We start from the raw sequence: 24897 nt of genomic DNA on the forward strand, positions 1-24897 counted from the left end.
AGTCTTCAGCTATCCTTACCTGCCCTCTAATCAAAAGAGGATAAACTATGTACAATGTACAAGCCATTTACACTAGTTCAGAGATGAGCAACCTACTTGAAACTCATTCAGTTTAAACTGCTTCCAAGGCAGAAAGTGTGTGTGTGTGTGTGTGTGTGTGTGTGTGTGTGTGTGAGAGAGAGAGAGAGAGAGAGAGAGAGACAGAGAGACAGAGAGACAGAGAGACAGAGACAGAGACAGAGACAGAGACAGAGAGGTCTGGGAAGGCCTCACACAAAGGCTGCAGAATGATATGAGAATACACAGCTTTGGGTAGAGACTTAAGATGCTAAAAGATAGGCGATATATGAAGTTGTATGCTGAAATAGATTTAACAGAACATGTATGGATGAGCACAGGTTATGTATGAATAAAAAGCCTCATGCTTTTGTATACCACTTGTTGTTGCAACTTTAAACTACTTTGGCCCATACTCTCCCTTGTGTGTGTATGTCTTTCTAACAAACTGTTGATTCTAGATGTTATCTAGGTGTCTGTCTTTAGCATATAAGAACCTGGAGTACCTCTGGAGATATTCACGACCCCTAAATCTGCTGATAGTAATATGATTACCAGAAGCTTCAGGCTGAAAACCCTGTGTTCCAGCATCTTAAAGGACTTAGCTTGGCTACCATGACTAATAGATCAATATTAATGAAAAGCAGAGATTGACCAAATGTCAATTGGCTACACTGGGAAGAGGAAGAGATATAGGGATGCAGAGACACCAAGTCACTTTTCAGGGGCCAGATATGAAGTTTGGGTTTCAATAGAAGATTTTGAGTGGGGCAGAGGTCAACAGAATCAAGCAGTCCTGGTCAGCTTGAACTGTTTGACTGCTCTCTTAGCTCTGGTTCTGCAAGATGGTCTAAAAAAATCCTGTCATTCCTCAGGATCTATAAAATGATTCTCTACTCCAGAGTTTAGTATCATCATCATGGATTATTGATCTCCTGTGTATCGCTTGTACATGCAAGTGTCTGTCTGTCCGTCTATCCTGAGAATGCCAGGTGATTCAGGAAAGGTTAATGAAATGACTTACTTATATGCCCTTAGTCAGAGTAAGGGAGACAGACATAAAATGAAGGTAGATGCCAGGTTTTCTTTCTGATTTGGTTCTGGTAGGCCCAAGTGAGGAGTCTGTGTTTTTCAGCAAAAGCGGTTTCTCATTGCCTATTTTACTACCTCAATTAGGCACTTAAAATTTTAAAAACTTTATTAAGGTATAATTTATATAAAAGCCACCCCCTTGGAAGTGCATGATTTGATAATGACTTTTACTAAACATACTGAGTTCTGTCTTTACCCGCACCCCAGCGTCTTCTTCCTACACTCTGTATAGCTATGCCCTTGCTCTCAGCCTTAGACCATCCTTGCGCTTTCTGTTTGTGTATGCATGGCCTGGTTAAGATGCTGCGTGCCAGCAAATTCTGGAGGGCCGTGGCATTACTTTACACCTGGCTTCTTTCCTGTTACTTCCCATTGGTCAACAAAGCTAAAAGCTCCCTCTGTGATTTCCAGGCTTACTACTATCTGGCAGGCTTGTAGCTGAATAGGGAAAAACAGAGTCCAGAAATCACCTGCTCTTATGGGGTCATTCGATTTTTCATACAGTCAGAGGCAACTTAATGGAAGTCTTTTCAAGAAATGGTTTTAGAAGAATTGGACACTTGTATTCACCAGCCCCGCCCCCCCTTTCCCCTGACACACAACAAAAGCCTGAAAAGCCCTGCTCTCTAAACTACTCCAAACCCCTGCTCTAAACAAGAGCTTTAAACTATTGTTGGGAAAACAGAGGAGCCACAGATTAGAAGAAAATATTTGCAAGCCACACATTCCCCAAAGGACTAGCAACCATATTACATATATAGAGAACTGTCTTAAAATCACAATGATAAGGAAACAAACGAACCAGAAAGAAAATGGGCAGAAGGTCTGAACATAAAGTACAACAAACAGCTACATGCTCAACACGAGTCATCAGAGGAATATAAATCAGGTCCATAACATGCCACTGATGTGTTAGATTGGCAAACAATAGAAAACCAGCACAAAACAACCTTCTACAGCAAGCGCTGGCAGGAATCAAAGCACTCGACATCCTCTACATCTCAGGGCAATGTTATAGCTTGTGGTGGTAAATCTTGACTATCAACTTGATGGGATTTAGAATCACTATGGAAACAGACTTCTAGGCAGGTCGGGAAAGCGGTACCTAGGCTGGGTTAGTGGAGGTGGGCGGGCAGCACCATCCACTGGCAGGGTCTAGGACTGAGTGAAAGGAGAAGGCCTGCTATCACTAGCTTCACCTCTGCCTCCTGGGGCAGCAACGTGTCCAGACACATCATGCTCCTCCTGCCGTGTCTTCTTTGCCATGACATCTTGGAACTGTGAGACCAGAACAAATTCTTCCTTTCTTACCTTGCTCTGGTCAGGTGTGTCATCATAGCCAAAGGAAAATAACTAATACACAGACAGACTCTCTGGAAGACTGGCCTTTCATAATAAGGTTAAACATGTACTTAGCACGTGACCCAATGATTCTACTCCTGGCTACTTTCTAAGAGACATGAAAACTTATATCCCTGTGGAATTGGAGGTCGTTTCTTATAGACATCTTACCTATGGTTCCAGCAAGCATATGGTCCACCAAATGCTGAGTGGTTCTACAGCCTGGTACACCTGTGCCGTGATTACCACTCAGAAATAAAAAGGAACAAGCCTTTGTGTACAACCTGGATATATCTCAAACATACAACGTGAAGGAAAAGAAACCAGACTTGGAAGGTCACAGGTTGTTTAATTCCATTTACATGACATTCTCCGGGAGGGAAATCACAGAAAAAAGTCTAGTGGTAGGTAGGGAGCTAGATCACGGAAACATAAGGACTTAAATGTGTAAGTTTGATATCCATGCTGAGCTGAGCATTTTGGAGTGCTTGCAATCCCAGGGCTGGAGGAGCAGAGTGAGTATGGACATTACTTGAGTCAGAGCAGCCGCTTGTTTTGGAGAGGCTGAGTTCCTTGGGGGAGAACTCATTTATGCCAATCTCAGATTTTAGCACCAGATTGGATGAAAATCCAAAAGGAAGGACATGCCTGCTCCTAGGTATGGTGGGGGAAAAGTTTATTGTAGATAAAAGGGAAAGCACAGCCAGAGGCAGGGATATCTGGGAGAGTCCAGAGTGAACATGACCCTGAGTCGGGCCATGTGAAGAGAGGACAGAGGGGAAAGGGAAAAGGGGAGAGGAGTTTCTGACCAAGAGACTGGCATAACAAAATGGCTGGATTATAGAGGGGCCAGAGGAGCTTGGGGAAGGGAAGCCAAGCCCAATACCTGGGTAGGAGCAGGGTATGCCAGCTAGGAAGGCCCCTAACTGGAAGAGACTGAGGGTCAGCTAGCATCTGCCTTGACATGTTAATGGACACCTCAGTTATTAGCCTTCTGTCCTTCATTTGAGACCATATACCCAGGAACTGGTAGCCCAGTCAGACTTCTTGGAGGGCTCCAGGCCTGTGAGAGTTCCTGTTTCAAAATACAAGCTGGACAGTGCCTAAAGAAGGACACCTGAGATTAACCTCTGGTTTCCACATGTCTATGTATATACATGACTAGGCACCTTCACCCAAATGTGTATATACGCACATACAAAATTGGAGGTTACTGAAGGTTAACACTGTGGGTGGGGAGATGTTGAAAAAGACACATAGGAGAACTGAGAGAAGCTGTCCTGTATCTTGATTGCAGAGGGCAGTGACTGGAGTGGGGGCATCTGCTTACCTCAAGAGACTGGACACTGCCTTTAAGTCACCCTGTGCTAAGCCTGAAAAGATAACCTCAGGACTCTGCTCAACAGGAGCACTTACCAGTTAGCAAACCCAGATTCCGGTAACCTTGACATATGGGGAAAGTATCTTCCTTTAGCTAATTATTAAGTATTCAATATAAGAAAAGGCAGCTTACCAAATTTAGCTTGCTTAGAAGACACATACAATTGTATTCCTCTCGTACAAATCTAAATACAGCTTTTCTGGCCACATTTCTAGGCATGATCACATTTTCCCTCCTCTGATACAGCTGTTAAGCCTGTGAGGTCCTTGGTTTCTGCTCCAGCTCTGATCCCCTTTCAGTCAAGCTTTCTGGTGTGCATACAGTATAGTTCAGTTGCCTCACTTCACAGCCTTTGTTGTGCCTGAGCGCAGCGTTTTTGCAAATCATGTTAAATTTTGTTTGCCCAGAATAACAATAGGATGCTGAAAATACATGTCTATTCTATTCATGCGCTCCCCCAACTCTTCTAGTAACAGAGGAGTCTAATGCACTCCGTCCTCCAAGGAAGCTTCTGGTAAAACAGGAGAAGCAGTATGAATAATTAAAAATGTGATATTTACTCCAGGAGAAAGATAAATCTTTGAAAAGTCTCTGCCAGCAGAAAGCTTCCACAGTCAGATATATAACCTTCCAAATACATCCTCGGTCTTCTCTGTGTCAAGGGATTTCAGTCAACTGTTAATGAGATAAAGATGCTCAACCCGATCATTAGGGTGAGATGGGCTGAAAACTTCCTGTTGTATCTCATCGTTCTCCGCTGTGAGTAGCTAGTAGGTAACAGATGCTTAGCTTAGTGCCAAAACCAGAACTATAAAAACACAGAATCAAACCAAACAAAACAAGCAGATTCAGGATGAGGAACGTATTATGAGATTTGATTTTAAAATGTCCAGACCGTAGGCGGTTAACTTATTTGTTAGAAGCGGATTTCTTTTCAATGTCATTGGTCATCTCACCCATCATTAGTTTACCATTGTGTGCTTGTGTGAGTGGGTGTGCACATGTGTGGGTAGAGGCCAGAGGCTGATGGTGAATAGCTTCTCTCAATTGTTTTCCACCTTCGGTGTGTTGGCTTATTTGTTTTTAATCCACCTTTGTTTTTTGAGACAGGATTCCTCCCTGAATCTGACACTCATCACTTTGGCTAGGCTGGTCCACCAATGAGCTTCAAGGATCTGATTGGCTTCCCTGACACCCCTCCCCCAGCTCTGGGTTTTCAGACATGAGGGGTGTACTGTGTACTGGGATGGTGGTGAGGTAAGATTTACCAGAAAGTTTAAAACACATGCACCTGGTACTGGGATTGCCTAGCATGGTGAGGCCCTGGGCCCCAGCATGGTGAGGAGGCAAACAAAAACCAAACAAATGGCACGTACTTGGATCCGACAAGTTTATCCTGATAAATATCTTGAGTGTGAGGCAGAGTCAGGTCTCAGTGCACATGCTTTCGGTTGCCATGATTGCTGTGGCTTTTTGGCTTGGTGAGATGACCCTTTTGTCTTTATGCAAAGTCCTGCTTTCTTTTTAACACGGAGGGTGAAGTAACACCTGACAGTTGGTGAAGGGAGATACAGATACATACACCTGCTCAAAGGTGGTAAACCGGAAAACTATTTCTTCATACACTATTGAAAAGTTGTTTGGATTCCGTCTGAGGCTGAGCAGGTACATGTGAGCGATTAGACATGTAGCTGAAAAGGGCTTTCTATTATTAATAGTCTGAGATGCATGACTTCCAATTAGGCCTGAAGCAAACACATAAACCTTACCCATTATTCATCATCGCGTTAGTGGTTTATTGCATATAAATAGTTTGTGTAAACTCTCTCTGATTTGCTATGATCCCACTGGACAGATTTTATGGCTTTCCTATGGTTTTGCACTTTGTCTTAATATCATTTTTTGAGTACCCCTTTGAGTTTCTATTACAGCATTTAAGAACCTGCAGCACTTTGGAGCAGGAGGAATGCCTAGCTCACAGAGACCTGCCGCCAGCTATGCTGCCATCTTTCGCCTGCTTTTCCTCATTGATTTTTCTGGAAAGTTAATTAAGCTAAAAGCTGTGCTGGCACCTTGTATCTAAAAGAATGTGAAGAAAATTTACCAGGTCAAGAGAATATGGATTACACACATCTACGCATACTCTAGCATGCATCTGTATCACCCGAGTCTACACCAATCTCCAATTTGTGTCTTTATCACTTGATCATAACATGTGTCTGAATCGACTTCGCCATTTTTAGGGGTGGAGTTTTTCCCTAGTTGTCTTCAGTTTCCTAATTCATTGTTTAGCGGCTCTTACCCACATGCTATGTGGAAAAATGTTCCCATTTCAAGTCCTGTGATCAGACTGCATAGATCTTTCTAAAATAAAAGAAGAATTTAAAATTCTTCACTTTTTTCTGTCTCTTTAGTTCATTATTTAGAAACTGGGTAGGAACTATACCTTTTATTGGAATTCTGTGTAAATATCTAGCAACTGGAAGGTAGTTTTGTGTATGTGAAGTGGGTTGTAAGTGTGTATGCATACGTTTGAGGGGAGGACATTGGGTGTCCCATGCTTTCACTCTCCACATTATGCTGAGACAGGCCTCTCACTGAACTTGAAGCTAAACTGGCAGCTGGCAGTCCCCAGCAGTCCCTAGCAGTCCCCAGCAGTCCTCAGTAGTCCAGTCTCTGCCCTTCTCACATCTCATACCTAACAGTTAGAGCATACACTCAATCAAACTTTTTTGTGAGCTCTGAAGATTTATATACAAGTTCTCATGCTCAGAAAACTATCTACCGAAGGCAAGCACAGTTCAATGTATTCTAAACTTCATCGTTTAATAAGTAAGGTCCATAACAAATAGACATGTCAGCTGCAGAGGCCATCAGCACTCATCTACTAGGTACCAGAACCTGCATATACATTTAAATCTATCGGTAGCCTTGGCTGTCCTGAAGCTCACTCTGTAGACCAGGTTGGCCGCAAACTCATATAGATCTGCCTGCTTCTGCCTCCCAAGTGTTGAGATTAAAGACACGGTCTCATATAAAACCCAAGTTGGCCTTGAACTCATAATCTTCCTGCATCAGCCTCTGGAGTACTGGAATTACAGGTACACAGCATACACCCAGCTGTCTTTCTTGTTATACCGTAATAATTTTTGTCATACTGTTATGAGCTAGCCTTGAAATAGCAAACTCTCCTGACTAATTGACTAATCTCTGAGGTTTTTGACACCACCCAATCTTTGACAAGGATTCCTGCTTTAGTTTCTTCTTTTACTGTGATAAAATAATAGAGGTGAGTTTCCTTGAAGAAAACGGGTAGCTCAGAGTTCTGGAGGTTCAAGGACACCATTAGCTGTGATTTAGCCTTAAGAAGGAAGGCATTCCCATGGTGTGTGTGTGTGTGTGTGTGTGTGTGTGTGTGTGTGTGATGTCACATGCCACAACACAAGTAGAGGACAGCTTCCAGGAGTTAATTCTCTCTTCTCACTGTGGATTCTGGGACTGAACTCAAGTTGTCACACAAGTACTTTATTTACCTGCTAAGCCATATCACCAACCCACAATCCCCAACTCTTTTTTTTTTTAAGATTTATTATATTTAAGGACACTGTAGCTGTCATCAGACACACCAGAAGAGGGCATAGGATCCCACTGTAGATGGTTGTGAGCTACCATGTGGTTGCTGGGATTTGAACTCAGGATCTCTGAAAAAGCATTCAGTGCTCTTAACCACTGAGCCATCTCTCCAGCCCCCACAATCTCCAACTCTTAAAGGTCCCATCTGCATTTCCATATTGCCTCAGTAAGGACCAGTATATGAACTTTCACATTTTATCTGAAGCAGAGGAGTTCTGTTCCCTAGGTATTCTTGAGAATACTTAAGAATATACATTGCTGGGCAGTGGTGATACACACCTTTAACCCTAGCACTCAGGAGGTAGAGGAAGGCCAATATCTGTGAGTCTGAGGCTAGCCTGCTCTGGGACAGCCAGGGCTACACAGAGAAACCGCCTCAAACAAAACAAAAAAGAATACATACATATAGACACACGTACATATACATACATATACATACAGACAAACATACATATGCATACACACATACACATGTATATGTACATGCACACACAAATACATGTGCACATACATATACACATACCTACATTCACATGCACACATATTCATACCCACACATATGTACATATACATATATTCACATACATATTATACATACACACATGCATACATTCATACACACACACATATATATGCACACAAACATACACAGGCATAATACACACACATGCACACGAACACATACACATGCACACACACACATACATGGATACATACACATGCACACACACATATACACTCCTCTACTTACTCTTGGGCTTCACTGATCTGTGTTCAAAGGGAGAGTGCCAGTTTTTCTCTGGACTTGTATGGATCCATAGCCAGTTCACAGATAGGACAGTTAACCACACTGTTGTGAGGACAATATGGGAAGGAGAACGAGCCTTTGATTCTGCTCTCCACCGTTGGAATAGCAATGCAATAACTGTCTTATCCCTGTGCCGCCACTGGATGCTGGCAGCTATTTTCACAGCAGTCTTCAGATAAATTGTCTTTAGTGAATTGCATCAAGGAAACTCCTCATTCTATACAATTCGATACATCTAAGGGAGCTCAAGATATCCATGCAGAGAAGCTGTAAGGACAAAGGGGTGGGGAATCTGAGGTGCTTCAGGTGTAAAGGTCATAGAATCGGAATAATTTCATCATGGAGCACAGGTAACTATTCCTTTCCCATCCTGTCCTAACTTCTGACTCACAGATACATAAGCAAAACAATGGTTGCTTTTGTTTTAAGCCAATATACCTTGGGGTTTATTTTTCAGTAGTTAATTAAGAGGTAGCCCTCTTTCCTGTTGAGCTCTCATTGTTGTTCCCTGAGATCAAGACAAGTCCATCAGAAATGCCACTTCCTTCTTAGGCCTCACTGAATCATAGAGCTGTGTTCTCTCTTCTTCCCCCACTAAGAGGGACTCCTCTGCCCACTTGTGAAGTCACAGGCGCAAAGTGATACAGCAGAACTTTAGCTGCTCCTCCATACTTTTATACCTCTGAACTACAAGTCAGCCCACAGAAGATTCTAGCAGTAAACAGTAATAAAGAGAAGCTTCTACACAAATAAAGCATTCCATTATAAACAATTATGTTCAGTGAATACATAACAATATTGACTTTAAAAATCTGTGCTTACGTGTACATATGCTAGAAGGTGTGCAAATACGTTCAGTTGTGTAGTGGCCAGAAGTCAGCGTTGGATGTCTTCTTTGATTGCTGTCAATCTTAGTATTTTGAGAGAGTCTCTCACCGAACCTGGATCTCACCAATTTAGCTAGTCTGGCTGGTCAGGAAGTCCTTGGGATGTACCTGTTTCTGCCTCCTCGGTGCTGAGATTACAGGCCCGTGTCAGTGTTTGGCTTCTATTTGAGTGCTGGGGATCTAACACAGGCCATTATGATTATATAGCAAGCATTTACTGACTAAGCTAACCTTTCACTGAAGTGATTTTTTTAGACAATATTTAATGTATCAATCAACATTTCAACTTTTAGTAAATATGAAAGCCGGGCAATGTTTTTAGGCCCGTGGAGGCCACTTAGTGGCCAGAGAATGATAAAGCAGACTTTGTACCACGAGTTTCTCAGCGACATCAGTGTTTGGCCTTCAGTTCATGGTACTTCAGCAGGAGCCCAGGATTGTCAGAGGACAAGACCAGGAAGAGATGTGTTAGGTTTGTACACACAGGTACACTGCGACAACCACCTGGGAGGACCCACTGAACAAGGGAATTTGCTTAGGTTCACATCTCCAGAGGTTTCAGATTATGACATTGAGTTATCACTTTGAGTGCACTGAAGCAGAACAACATGGTGGGAGCCAGGCAGTAAGGACAGAGGGGGGAGCTCAGGGTCCCAATGTCCCTACCAAACTCATGCCTCTGAAGACCTTCAGCTTTAGTAATTCTCAGGAGCATTAGCAACCAAGCTTCCAGTGGGCTTTTAGGGGACTTTAAAACCTAAATAAGGGGGTCCAGTGAGGTGTAGGATTGGCAATGCATAGATCCAGATAGGAGCTCCTCAGAGGGGCCTAGAGTCAAACAGAACTGTGGTTTGAGATGCTTTGAGATGCATCTGTGAGGCTGAAGTCTGGAAAGTCTGTGTATATAAATCCTGAAGTGATTTTTGAGGAAAAACATTTAAGACAACCTCTCAGTATAATCTTACATGGCCCATACACTGACACTCGGCCTGGAAGGGAACGATTCCTTTATGCACAGAATACTTCTGCTGTTCTTTCTGTGTGTTAAGGGTGTGTATTTTTTTTAAAGGTTTATTTATCTTATGTATATAAGTACACTATAGCTGTCTTCACTCATACCAGAAGAGGGCATTGGATCCCATTACAGAAGGTTGTAAGCCACCATGTGGTTGTAGGAATTGAACTCAGGACCTCTGGAAGAGCAATCAGTGCTCTTAACTGACGAGTCATCTCTCCAGGTCAACAGGGTGTGTATTTTTAATGTGCCCCTTCCTAAGCAGTTGCCAGGCACACAAAGTCTAAGATAGGCTAACAAAAGAGCCAGGAAGCTATAGCCTTTTCCTCAGCTCCTTAGTACCTGGCCTCCCAGATGCTTAAGATGCTGCTCCTGTTGCCACATCTAAATCAAGAAGAGATCAGAAAAACTTCACTGGGAGCACAGAGTGCTTGAAGTGGCAATAAGACAGCCATGACACCAATAGGCTTTAAGAAATGAAGACTGAGAACTACTAGCTTGTCCAAGAGATTTCTCTTCCAAGTCTAGGCATAGCTCTGTCTCTTAGGGTGCTTGCACATTTTTTCTTTTCTTGAGGCAGGGTCTCACGTACTCAGGACTGGCCTTTAATGCACATGTAGCAGAGCTCTTAATGTTCCTGCTTCCTTCTCCCAAGTGCTGGGATTATGAGTGTGTACCACCTCCTGGGTTACTTTCTTTTTTGGTAAGCATTTCATTTCAAATCATGATCCCCCACCTGACATCCTGAAATACAGACTGTGAGTCATGTGTGATTTCAGAGGTTTTTCAAATATAATCCTTCACTTGATATCAACACTGCTGCATTCAGAGCTCCAATCAATCCAGTCTGGCAGACATTGTATTTCAAAACTATCACACAAAGAAATTTCCCTTTCAAGACACTTCCCTCCATTGCTGTCAAAGAGAAGCCCATTTAGAGCAAAATCAAAATCAAGGGAGCAGGGGTTGGGGATTTAGCTCAGCGGTAGAGCGCTTGCCTAGCATGCACAAGGCCCTGGGTTCGGTCCCCAGCTCCGAAAAAAAAAAAAGAAAAAAAAAATCAAGGGAGCAGAAATAAGTCTGCGGGGAGAAAATGAGTGTTTGCAGGGAGAATGAGAAGACAATGGAAGCATCCACTTGGAGTCAAGTGGAGACCAGAGCTCTCTGCGCGATGGCACAACCAAGTGCACTTTGACCTCCGAGGCTTCCGGCAGACTACCGGCAACGTGGATAACGTCCAAAGATTCTTGTCTTGCCAATGTTCTCAGTAACAGAGCAGTCAATCAAAGATTCACAAAGTCTCATAAGACTCTGAAAAGTGGTTTAATGCCTAGAGCAAGGAGAGGAGGCTCAGGAGCTGCCGAGGATGCCTGCTGAGGGACCACACATGGCATGAAGAGGGGGACACTTGCCTGTTCTACAAGAGCATGCCCATGAACCTTTCTCGTGCTTCTACCTCCAAGTTGAACAATCAAATAACCGTCCTTTCTTCTGCCATTAGGGGAGAAAATACTTGGTGGTGGGAAGAACAGAAGGCCCTGGTCATAAAACCCATCTGGAGGCAGCTCTTCCAGGCATATCTGCCATACAAGTTTGTAAAATATTCTTTTAATATGCTTTAAAAGTTAATCCTATCACTGTGACTGGCAACTCACCTACAGGACAACTACGTATGGAGAAACAGTCTAGCGAAGCGTGCCGATATTTCGGTAACGTGTGGGTAACTGCTTCTTCCTTTGCCTAGAAGTCAAGTGCCCTATCTGAGTGTAGTGCCCGGGGTGTCTGAAGCTGCCTGACCACTTACCTCCTGGTGCTCGTGTGGCTTTCACTCCCTTAGCCAGTGAGGCTGCTCTTCTGTGTGCTTTCAACCAGTAACACTGATTTCAGTTGACATTTCTACCTAGTTTTTCTTGTCCTTCCTGCTATGAGAGGTAGGAAGCTGACAAGAGGGGAAAAACTCAGTAAGTAGAGATAAAGGTGAGGACAATAATGACAGAAGCAAAAGTAACAAATAGAATTGTCTATTAAGTACCTCTCAGTTTCTTAAAAGTCTATACTTGAAGCTCGGCATGCTGGTGCATACCTGTAATTCCAGCTCCCAGGGGCCTGAGGCTGAAAGGTGGCAAGTTCTAGGCCAGTCTGGGCTACACAGACAGATTCTGCTAAAAAAAAAAAAAAAAGTAAAAGGACTGTAGGGATGGCTCAGATGTTAAGAGCACTGGCTGCTCCTGCAGAGGACCTGGGGTCAGTTTCCATCAGTGTTTCAGTGGCTCACAGCTGTCAGTGACTCCAGTCCCAGAGGATTTAACTCCCTTCTCTGGTCTCCGTGAACACCTGCACACGCATGGTTCACATTCAGACAAGGAGGGGTGTGTGTGTGTGAGTGTGTGTGTGTGTGTGTATCTATGTGTGGGTATGTGTATCTGTGTGTGTGTGTGTATGTGTGTGTGTATCTGTGTGTGTGTGTATCTGTGTGTGGGTATGTGTATCTGTGTGTAGGTATGTGTACCTGTGTGTGGGTACGTGTATCTGTGTATGTATGTGTGGTTGTATCTGTGTGTGTGTGGTGTGTATCTATCTCTGTGTGTATCTGTGTGTATCTTTGTGTGAGTGTATGTGTGTGTGTGTGTGTGTGTGTGTGTGTGTGCAGGGGTAAATGCAGGTACACGTATAAATACAATGAAGTAAAATTAGAAAACATCTTTAAAAACATTAAGTCTCTACCTTTTGGAAACAGAGTTTGTCGAAAGAGATCTTACTAGAGGGGCTCTTGGAAGTGTTGAGTATAATTAATGTTATACTCTGGTTGATTCATGAGAAGTGTCGGAGTTGATTTTTTTCACAGTGATGTTCAATCAAGCATGCTAGAATTAATAATTAACAGCACCAAGGTCTCATAAGATTGCTGGCAGGTGCTAGGGCACTGGAGAAACGCTAATTTCTACTCCTTGCTAGCAAATTTTAATCTTCTTGATTGTGGTAATCTAAGCATTGTAACTGATAAAGTAGACAATGCATTCAATTACATATATCATAATGTTTAAGGAGCTGGAGAGTAGAATTACATACCAACTCAAACAATATTTCGAGAGATGATTTGTTCAAAATATTGTTAAAGAACTCTTTAGGGGCTGCAGAGATGGCTCAGCAGTTATGAGCACTTACTGCACTTGCAGATGACCTGAGTTTAGTTCCCAGCATCCACACTGGGTGACTTAGAACTGCTTATAATCCCAGTTCCCCTGGGGGGACCAATGCCCTCTTATGGCCACTGTGTGCACACACATATGCACATAAATTAAAATGAATAACATTTGAGAACTCTTTAAGGATTTCCAAGTTTCTACCACTTCTTTCCCAATATCTTAGTCACAATCACTGGAAATGGGTTAGTAAGTGGTTCTCATTCTTCTTAATGCTGTGACCATTTAATACAGTTCTTCATGTTGTGGTGACCCCCAACCATAAAATTATTTTCATTGTTTCTTCATGACTGTAATTTTGCAATTGTTATGAATCATGATGCAAATACTTGTGTTTTCAGGTTGTCCCTAGCAACCCCATGAAAAGGTCATGTAACCCTCAAAGGGGTCATGACTCACAGGTTGAGAAACCACTCTAATGGTTAGCTCATCAGCAGTATGAAATCTAGGCTTGTGAATAAGACACACATTAAAACTTTTGGTTAGCTGGGCATGGTGGCACACGCCTTTGATCCCAGCATTTGGAAGGCAGAGGGAGATGGATCTCTGTGAGTTCAGCCTAGCCTACAAAGAGAGTTCCAGGACAGCCAGGGCTGTTACGTAGAGAAACTCTGTCTTGAAAAACAAAAAACAAAACGAAACAAAACAAAAACCCCCAAAACCAAACAACAACTTCCCAAACACTGAACATCAAACCAAACCAATAGGTTACAACTAAATTAATAACCCTTAACAGCAATACGTGAGACTTCCCCACAACAGCCTTGAATGCTTACATTTCTGGGGCTTGCACTTGGGGAGAACTTTGTGACTATGTCAACGGACAGAGACTGGAAAAGAAGCTCAGACTTACGATGCTGGGATGAGGAATGTCCCACACTTCTTTTGTTCTTCTGAGATACTTCTCTTAGAATGCAGGCACAAAGAGAGTTTACACACAGGAGAACTACTGTCGACGATCTCCACACCAGTCATGACTTCCAAGGTGAGGCAGCCTGCAGCACTGCAGCCTTAGAACACGTCTGGCCATGCCTCCTCTAATGAGCAACTGCTGGTTTTCTAGCCCTCTGCACTGGGGAGTATGTACTTGGCTGTGTGGAGCTGGAGCAGTTTGATAGATGGAGAGAGGGTGCTGCTTACTAACCCTAAAACCCGTAGCTCTTGCTTTGGGACTGAGCATGGGAGAAGTTGGGAGGGCCCTGAGCAGGCAATGGCTTAGTGGGACCCCAAGCGTCTAGGTGTGAGAGCTGGAAAGAAAGTAAGGGACTGGTTACTGAAGAATGGGAGCAGGGGCAAATCTTCATGGTGTAGTGGTGCGCAGTATTGTCCCTAAAGTCAATGTTACATTGTTCAAAGCAGTCAGTGACCTGGGCCAGGAGATTTTCAGGCAGAATGCTGACTGGCTATGTGTAAGGAAGAGGATGACTGGAAATAAATATTATACTTCTTGTAATCAGCAATCTCTCCAGATGGCAGAAGTCGAAATGAAGCTGTGGAGCTGTAGCTTGGCACCAGAAGCCAAGGTCCAACTGCAGCTCTGTTAAGACCTCAGAGTCTCACCATGGCACACCGTAATCCTCCCAGACATAACAAATGCACTGAAGAGTTTTTTTTTTTTTAAAAAGATTTATTTTATATATATGAGTACACCGTAGCTGTCTTCAGACACACCAGGAGAGGGCATCAGATCCCATTATAGATGGTTGCCAGCCACCATGTGGTTGCTGGGAATTGAACCTCTGGAAGAGCAGTCAGTGCTCTTAACCACTGAGCCAGGTCTCCAGCCCCTGCACCAAAGATCTTAAGGAAGACTTTCTATTAAATAGCAGGCGACATTTGGATGGCTGTGTCTCACAGGTGCCACGAGAGTCCCAGGTGGAAAGCCATGGAGTGATTTGTGAATGTGTTCTTTGTCTAATAAGGTGGGATGGAGAGCAAACAAAACTCCCAAAGGTTTTAAGCAATTTGTAGCTTGGGGCAAGAGGAACAAATATTAACGGGGAAAGATCATTTCCTGCCCTTACCCCACAATTTGAGCAGTCAGGAAGTTGTCTTGATGTAGCTGTGCCACTCACTACAAAGGTGTAAGGTACTATACAGGAAGCACAGACTTCCTGGGTGATAGTCTTTTTGAGGAGGGCCCACCCAGGACACCCTCTACTTCTCCATTCTTGCATTTGAGCTATAGGTCAGCAAGCATGCAATTTGTCTCTCCGTATTAAAGCTCCTCAGAACACTTCTCATGGGATCTCCTTCATACTTGGCTCTGACAGGAAATGCCACTATGGTCATAGACCAGCATTTCTGAAAAGGGCTTAGGTAGTCCACACTTTTGTGTGTGTGTGTGTGTGTGTGTGTGTGTGTGTGTGTGTGTGTATGAATGACTGTGGCCAGGAGGGAAACTGGCAGGCAGTCTCAGTCAAACGAAGCTGCATGTTTCTTATGCTGTGATTTGATTCTTCTCTCATGGTGACCTGTGTAGGGCCCTGAATGTCAGCAACTAGCAATACCAGCTTGGTTTTATGATCCTTCTTTCTCCTTCCTCCTTTGTTCTAGCCCTCAACAGTCTGCATGTTGTGACTCATAAGTCTGGTTTCCAGTTCTTCCTTCCTTCCAGTGTCCCTCTAATGCCTCCTCCGATGTAAAGGGGTGGGGCTAACAAAGTGGAAGTTGCATCATGCGTCTATTTAGTTCAGAGCTCTTGAGTTTTCCTTTGCCCACTGCTCATGTGAAGCACAGTGCACACACTGTTCTTGGCTATCTCCATGGCACAATCTCTCATTCTTCCATTTTCAGTTGTTGATAAATGGCTTCTAATAACCCATCAGTCTGCCTCATATCTTCATGCCTATATTCAAATCATGTCTCATCTAAATTCCCTAGAAATGATACAGCTCTCTCTCTAGGCAGCACTCTTGCCACAGACTCTCACTTAAACAGCTTCTCTGTGCCCTTCCCAAAGGGAGCCCCACACGTCTGTAAGGAAGGAATGTCATTTACCAACTCCTGGTACAGAACTGTTGACATTTTTCCTTGTTTGGTTTTCAAAGACAATGAGACCACACATTTCATTAGGAAGGAAGTGTATCTCATTTTTGTTTAAATACCAAAGCTAAAACATAGTTCCTAACACACAGGATATGTTTAATAATTATTTGTAAGACAGACGCTCAAGCGAAAAATGGTTTTAACAATAATATTTCATTAAAAAGGCAAGTGATTAAAGCAAAACAAACAAACAAAAAACTAAAACAAAAACCTAGGGACCTGGGGAGACAGTTCAGTGATAGAGTATTTGTCTAGAACATGTAAGGCCCTGGGCTGGATCCCAGAACCACAGAAATAAACCAAACAACAAGCAATCAAACAAAAACAAACACAAACCAGCCAAACAAAATATGGATATCATTAAATTGACAGCATAATTGATGTTTTAAATGATTAAAGTCTTCATATGGTTAGAACTTGTAGGTTCTATCCAGTCAAAAATCAAAAGGAAAAATATTCATAGTGTGAGAGGGCAGCAGACTTCCTTGGAGACCTAGAGGATGGGAATCTGGGGAGTAGGATGTGTAAAAGGCACTAGGATTATACAGCACAGACATACAAAGAGGATATGCTGAAGACGAGTGTCCGTTCATCCATCACACACAAAGATGGAGCTAAAGACACACAGACACACGCTGGGAAAGTGCTAGGAGTATGTCCAGCCCACCCTCCTGTTGTCCTAACTTCAGGCCGGGTCCAGCTGCACTTTCATATGAGAACAGGCCTCAAAGGTTAAAGCATTCCTGAGCAACCTGGCTTGTTTCTACACAGCCAGAACTTGGATATACTTATTCATACTTACAAAGGAACAACAAGCCAGGCATGGAGGCTCAGGTAGAGATGGGTAGATCCTTGGGGCCTAGTCTAGCTGCCTAGTGCTTGGTTAGCTCTAGCCATGAGACCATCTCGAAAGGCAGAAAGGAGTAGACAGCATCAGAAGACCGATACCCAGGTCTCTACACTAACACACATGCACACAGGCACACGCATACCTGTATGTACATGAGTGCACACAGATACACATAAAAGAACAACAATAACAAAAGCTGAACCAAAACGGAGATAAACTATTATTTGATTTGGAAGTTAAACAACACGTTTATAAATAATACATGTGTCACACAAGCTGCAGGAAAAAAATATCTGAACTAAATGAAAACTAAAACAGACATCGAAATCCGCAGGTTTGTGGGATGTGGTGAAAATAGTGCTTGCAGGGGGAGTTACGGCTGCACTTGCATCAGGAGAGAGGGAAGCACCAACATCACTCACTAACTCCCATCTTGGGAGGACATAAAGAACAATTTAAGCCTAAAGCAAACCAAAGAAAGAAGACTGAAAGCTGAAATCAATATCATTAAAATAAAGATGTCAATAGTAAATATCAACAAAATGAAAAAATTGTATGAAAAATACGTAGCTAGGCTAGGGAGGAGGGGATGGGAAAGAGGCAGCAGCTGCTGATGTTAAAGGAAGAGTGATATAATAGCAACAGCTACTGTTTCAGAGGAATTGGGTCAATTCCTTTCTCACACACGTGACTAAAACTGGCACTAAGAAGTGGGTAATGGGAGCAAACCTGATGAACTGAGTAACAGCCCCCAGAAAGAAAGGCATCAGGCATCAACGGCTTCGTAGAAAAATTTTACCAAACATTTCTTTAAAAAGTCAAGTCATGTCATACCGGTGACTCTACACATTCTTCCAGATGCAGAAGGGAGGAGACTGTCTCCACCCAGTCTCTGAGGCCCAACACTGAAGCCAGACAGACACTACAGAGCGATAGAGAGAACCCCCTAACAATGTTAGCAGACTGACTCAGGCAACGTACAACAAGAACAGGTGACCACAACCAAGTGGGGTTTACTCTAGGCCTGCAAGGCCAGGTCGACACAGACAATCTATCGAAAGAACCCGCCACTTCCGTGGTCTGTAGAAGAAAACCCCACAAGACCATTGGTGTCGGCTGTAGAAAGAGTCTTTCCTAAAACCCAGTAGCTATTCATTACAAAAACTCCTCAGCAAGGGCCACATACGTGTAATCGTGAATTCTGTAAACACTGAATAAGTGGGAAGACACAGATGATCCTGATCGGACGACCATGCAACTAATGATGTAGTCCTGTAAATAAATAAGTGGAAGACACTTTATGTTCCTGATATGTGCTCGCTAACACCTAGTGAGAGAAGGAAAGCCTCTGCTACTTAAATGAGAAGATAGATTATGCTTCACATATGTACAACTATGCAACTAATGAAATCCTGTAAATAAATAAATAGGTGAGAAGATACTTTATGACCCTGGTTTCAGAGACTTGGTATTAGAAATTACCAACTCTTTTCAAGTTCCACAAATCCCAGTGGAAACTGCAAGAAACCTTCATAGAGATAAGCAGACTGGTTCTAAATTTTATACAGAAAAGGCAAAACCCACCACTAATAGAGATGACAATACTGAAGGACAAAGAATTCTGACAGGACAGAACAATAGCTTTACCAAGAACCTCCCCGTGAAGACAGCACAGTCAGGGAGGACAGGTAGCCAGATATAAAACTAGCAGAGAGCACAGAAAGGCACGCAAATGAAAGCAGTTATTTGGAGGAGAAATGCTTTCCCCAACAGATGGCACCAGAAAAAAACTGCACACCTACATTTAAAAAAAAAAAAGAAAGAAAAGAAAAATCAGACAGTCAAGCCTTTTATCTTCCCAAGATTTTTACTCCAAATGGATGATAGACATAAAAGGCAGAAATATAAGAAGAAAATCTGACTGTGGTTTGGTTATGAATTTTAAGATACAACATCAAAAGTGCAACTCATGAAAGAACAAGAGGGATACAGTGAACTTTATTAAAGTCACTACTTCTGCTCAGTGAAAGTCATTGTTCAGGACATATAGCTATACCACACCCAAGAGAAAAGTCCTTTCAGAATAATTGGTAAAGGACCTGACAAAGCACACAGAGAACTGCATCACAGTACCACAGACACACACATACAGATACACACACATACAGGCACACACATACAGATAAACACACACACACACACACACACACACACACACACACACACACACACACACCCCTATGTGTACCACTGGCAGGGAACTGTCGATAGGTGATAGGTCTACTATTCATCTATAGCAATGGCTAACATTGAGAAGAGTGACAAAATTCAATGGCTTGCAGAGGTGCAGAGTAGCAAGAATTTTATGTATTTCACATAAAATGGCTACAGACACAGAGGACTTCAGAGATTCTTCCATTCTATGATAAAAACACTCAAGTGTCTTTCTTAAACACCCAGCCTACTGAATTGATTCATGACTGTTATTTGCCCCCTTTTGTCTGGCATTTAAGAACTTCACCTGTAGTGATCTGTACTTTTATAATTCATTATCATGCAATAGCCAAACAAATATTTCACATTTTTACTAGGGTCTTATAATTTTAAATTGACAGTGATTTTATTTTCAAATAAAAACATTATAAAATATTCGGATAATTTTGGGAATGAAGAGTTGACTTAAATATTGTTTGGCACACTGAAGATCAAAGGAGTTACAAGCAACTTGCAACTACAATGTGACCCTCAGAATAACATGTTATGATGATAAAATGAATCTTTTAATAGTAGAAAATGATAACTTACCGACTTTCTAGCAAGACTCCAGAAGTGCCAATTTTCTGCTGGGATTTCACCTTTTATCTATTGTAATTCTCTGAAAACAGGAAGTCATGACTCACATGCAAAATTTCTACCAAGTACCAAATAAATGACAAATCATCCCTAATTGAGCATTGCTTAGAATTCAGAAACCTTAAAAAAACAAAAACAAACAAACAAAGAAAACAGGGATAAGTAAGCAAATCTCTGGGGTGGGAGAATTAACCAGTGGACATGAGAAAAAGATACAAATTACTTTTCTGTGGCTAGAGGTCCCATTATGGATACATTTATTTTGAGCAAAAAAACGTGTTTTCATTGTGTTTAGTAGCAACAACTCCTTATTAAAAAAACAAAACAACAAACAAACAGACCAAAAGAAAGACAGAAAACTAGACCAAGTAGGTGCTGGAGCTCCACTGTGTCAACAGCCAAAGGAAAAAAGCAAATCGAAAACAAAGGCCAGTCAGTGGATGGAACTCAAGGTTCAAAGTTCAGACATAAGGTGAAGCAGCTTGTTGAGCTTCTGTCAGACTAAAGCACCGGATGCAGTGTGTTTGTTAAACTGGTTGTTATCCTGCTGGAAACAAACAGACAAGGTAACGTAACATGAATGAACCTAAATTCGAGATCTTTGGTAGACAATAGGCTTTATACCATTGTCTTTAGGAAAAGGCTTGTTAAACTGGGATTCAAGGGGAATAAGGACAGGCTCACGGCCAAGAAAAGAGAAAGTCAGGCAATGGGACCCATGCCACATTCCTGCTAAGGGCTTGGCCTGTTAAAGCAACTTATTCCATTCTTGATTTATATGAACTTTTCAAGGAGTCACTAAAAAATGTTTGCCTGGAGTCTTTTTTTTTTTTCCTTTCGAGGTCAGATCTGACAAGTGATGAAGAAAACATGATCCAGATATTTTGACAGCACGTGTGACTCTTTTCAGACCGGACCCTGGGAATAAACAGACCCCCTTGATTATTTCTGTATGTATGTGACATTAGCCCATTGTATATAACAGTCATGGTAACACTTTTTTGCCAGTGAGAATCAGGGATGAGTTTTCTGAATCACCACCAAACACGCTGGATATTTAACTACTCCATGGGAGTGCTAAAGCAGAAACACGGTTTTTTGCTGTTGTTGTTGTTGTTGTTGTTGTTGTTGTTTTACATAAATGTGAAGAAACATAACCTTTAATGCACACAAAAATTTATTCTCTGGAAAATTGGACTGCCATTAAAATCTCCTTGGACTGGTGTAGTTTTAACATTTTTACACACAGGTCAGCAATATTTTTTATGTAATACAATTATACAAAAGGAAAAAGGCACCGCGATAGTCGGTGTAGAGTACAAAAGAAGGTATGAGAGTTTAAAGGCAACGGACGCGCAGCGCGACTCCAATGACACAAAGGGGGTTCAGCCGTTCACGCTACAAAATGATGGCTCACACACTCATCGGCTTCTGTTTTGACCAAGTGCATATAAATATGTGATGACAACACGGCACGCTGATGACCACATGGACATACTATGCACATGGAAATACTGTGCACACGAGCAAAGTCCACTCATGGGTGAAAGTCACTGGCAAACAGGTCAGACATAGTTGAGACCAAAGGAAACACCAACAGGCAGCATGTTTCTTCAGGTTGAGACAGTTCTGCTCACAGAGCAGTTAAACATCATCATTCAGCTACACCTATTATTAGAAAAATAAGTAAGAAAGCTCCGTAGAAACTAGACTATTAAGGAAGCTTCTTGCCTCAAAAACTCAAAGAAAGGAAGAGGGGAGGGGGAGGGGAGGAATAGGAGGGATACTGAATAAAAAGATCCACTGATTGAGGTTGTCTATAAAAAGTACGTTATTTTTGAGAAGCAATGCCCCAGAGTAGTAATGAACCTCTTGGGTTTTAGAAAAAGACTAGGTCACAACACTTACCAGACTTTAACAGTTCGCAGCTCCAGCACTGAGAAACAGAATTCAGGTACAAGTCTAGCCAAGTTGCTGGGACATGGCCACCACTGCCAGCTCGGGCAAAGGATTTCCTATTCCTATCAGCTCTAAAGTTCCTCAGAATTGCTATATTGTTTTTGCCAAAAAGTTATAGTAGTAAAACTATGTATAAACATAATAAATTAATTTTTAAAATATGCTACTACTACAGTTTTTCTCTTGGTAAACTCAAATTATTTGGAAGTGTCACCATACATTTCTAGCTGTGCTTGAAATAGTCGCTTGACACTTGAGTCCAGTGCCGGTACACTTGTCAGCTGTTCTCGCTTTCCCCGGCAAACAAATGTTGGTGCATTCCAGGACATATTAACGTCCTCGGTATTTATCCAACAAAGCTGCCAGAACGCCATCCTCACCCTTAAAGAGGCTTTCCCCTAACTTTATGACATCAACTCCGTTGTTGGTGTAAAGCAAGGTGAGAGCGATCAGAAGGAGAGAAGCTGACCCTTCATTCGCAGGAAACCTTTCCACCCCTGCATCAGGACTTAACCTATGGGCGTGGAAACTGCTGCCAGCAACTGCAGATAAGGAGCAAAACTGTATACCAGTACTGCCCAGCGAGGGCTTCCTGGGGAACGCATTCAGATCTATACTCTCAGGCTTTCCTCTACAGCAAATGAAACAGGATCTCTGGTTAGAACCTGGAGAAGATTCTTAGATACATCACAGCTTGGGAGCCGCTGTCTGTGTTTAATGAGGGGGGAGTTTGATGGGAGTCGAACCGATATTCTTTTTCTCATCTTCTAATAGAACTCGCTGTGTACGTTCCTACTCAACCCCAATGCCCTGCACATGCCCCTCTCTATGTCTTACAGTAAGACACCACCTGATGCTGTCTTAATTAAAACACGAGATGAGGGGAGACTCCATCCAATCAGTACTCTGCAGCAGACACGGCACCCAGTGGGGTCCTCAGATACATACATGTAAGGAGGAAAGGAAATTCGCTCAGTGACCAGGTTCCCAGGAGACGTTCACAACGGTAGTGTTGATTCTACCATAAGACTTCATTCACCAGCATTTGCTGTGTGTCTCCTATTAGCCAAAGGGCTCGTAAAGACTCTAGGACATAGCGATCGCTAATGATGAAAGGGAAGAGGGTAGGTGAGAATCTTGTCTCATATTAACAAACTGTAACAAAAGGAATATAAACAAACTTGGGTGAGTGTGCACAGGAAGGCAACAGTCTCTCCTCTGACCCCGGACACAAGCATGGGTTAGCAGATGCTCCGTCATTTCGCAGCGTAGAAAGGTGTATAAAGGCAATGGAGAACCTTGGTCAAGAACAAATGAATTCAAATATCTTCAGACTACAGTACAGTGTAGACACAACAAACGAAACCCAAGTCCTTAAATAAAAACCACTCACAAATTATGATACCCAAGTATGGTTTGTGTCCTGAGAAGGCAAGCCCCCTGCTCCCCACCCCCCAAGCTTTATTCTCTTGGGCCTCTCTGCCATTCAGATAGACTGGGCAGGGCTTGCCCAATAGGATGCTGCTCCTTTCACCATAACTAATCGGGCTAAGACACAATGTGCATGAGTGGGTTTGGAGCAAACCCAGTTCTACTGGGTTTAAAAGAGGGGCAGCCTTAGGGGGTCAGCTCAGCTTCTCCATGCATCAACTTCTTCATGAATAAAACACTGATGATGTTACCTGCCTCCTAATATTTTGTGAGTCAAAAAAAACAATGCGCTATTGTGTTAGTTCTTTTCTGAGTCCTAGCTGTAACCAGCATCAGTACTCTCGCTGTGGAGGGCGCAGGTGTGGTTTTAAGTTGCTTTACTGCGTGCCTCATCTTGTTTCAGTATCATTGGCTGGCCACAATGATACTGATGGCCGAGTTCAACGGACGGATGAAGAGGAAGAATCTTGGATTAAAAAGAAAGTAAGGAAAAGAAACCTGTGAAGGACAACTAGCAATGTGAATTTTCTGTGAATTCTTCAGTCTTTGGAGGTAAATGGTAGCTTTATGCAAATTAACTTTGTGTTATTTCTCTTAACATCTGAACAAGGATTGAAAAAAAAAAGGCTGGTGACCACTGGCCTTACACCACTTCAAACAGCTCACCTATTTCTTAGTTCCCTTGTAAAGCTGTGACATCATTTGTGTTCCTCATTGCCAAGAACAGTCTAGGTTCTGTCTCTGTTTCCCCATTGATGCAGTGACACTCCCAGGCACTGGCTATGCTCCCAGTTTGTAGAAGCAGCAGCATTATAGCAGACAGAGAAGGGTTTTGCACAGATCAGATCAGAGCCCCTGCCAGGGCCTAACTTTACAGCAACAGCACAGGCATCCAGGAAGCTGAATTATTTTCTGTTGCTTAAAGCGTGGCCTAACAAACTACTTTTCAGTGAGCACACTACGGGTAACTCCCCAATGTGCAGTGAGATGATATGAGATTGTATTTCAAATAAAAGGTGGCTGGTATCCAGGCACCGAGAGTGCAGAAGCTTCTGAAAATTTGGACGGTACTGCACTTCTGGACAGTAATTAACAGCCACATCAGGGCTTTGTATGCAGCAGAATGGCAGCATTTAGCTACAAACCTGGTGTCACATTTGGAAATTACATAGGAAAGGAAAAAAGCAGTCCACCATCTGGAGAACTGCCTTTCTATTCAGTTATGTGAAAAGGCAGGGCACACTCGCCTTTACATGTGCACAGCACTATGTGTGTAGTTGTGTGCACATAGATAATTTATAGTCATTGAGGACTTGGCAAGTGGGATGGAGGGAGGGGC

The 24897-nt window shown here is 42.7% G+C and overlaps 1 protein-coding gene across 1 annotated transcript in view; it reads right to left on the reverse strand.

Moving 5' to 3' along the window:
- The window catches only part of Syt14 (synaptotagmin 14), a 231036-nt gene that overhangs the window by 9071 nt on the left and 197068 nt on the right, over nt 1-24897 (reverse strand). The window lies entirely within an intron of this gene.

This window comes from Rattus rattus, chromosome 10, assembly GCF_011064425.1.
Source record: "Rattus rattus isolate New Zealand chromosome 10, Rrattus_CSIRO_v1, whole genome shotgun sequence".
In the NCBI taxonomy this organism is placed as follows: domain Eukaryota; kingdom Metazoa; phylum Chordata; class Mammalia; order Rodentia; family Muridae; genus Rattus; species Rattus rattus.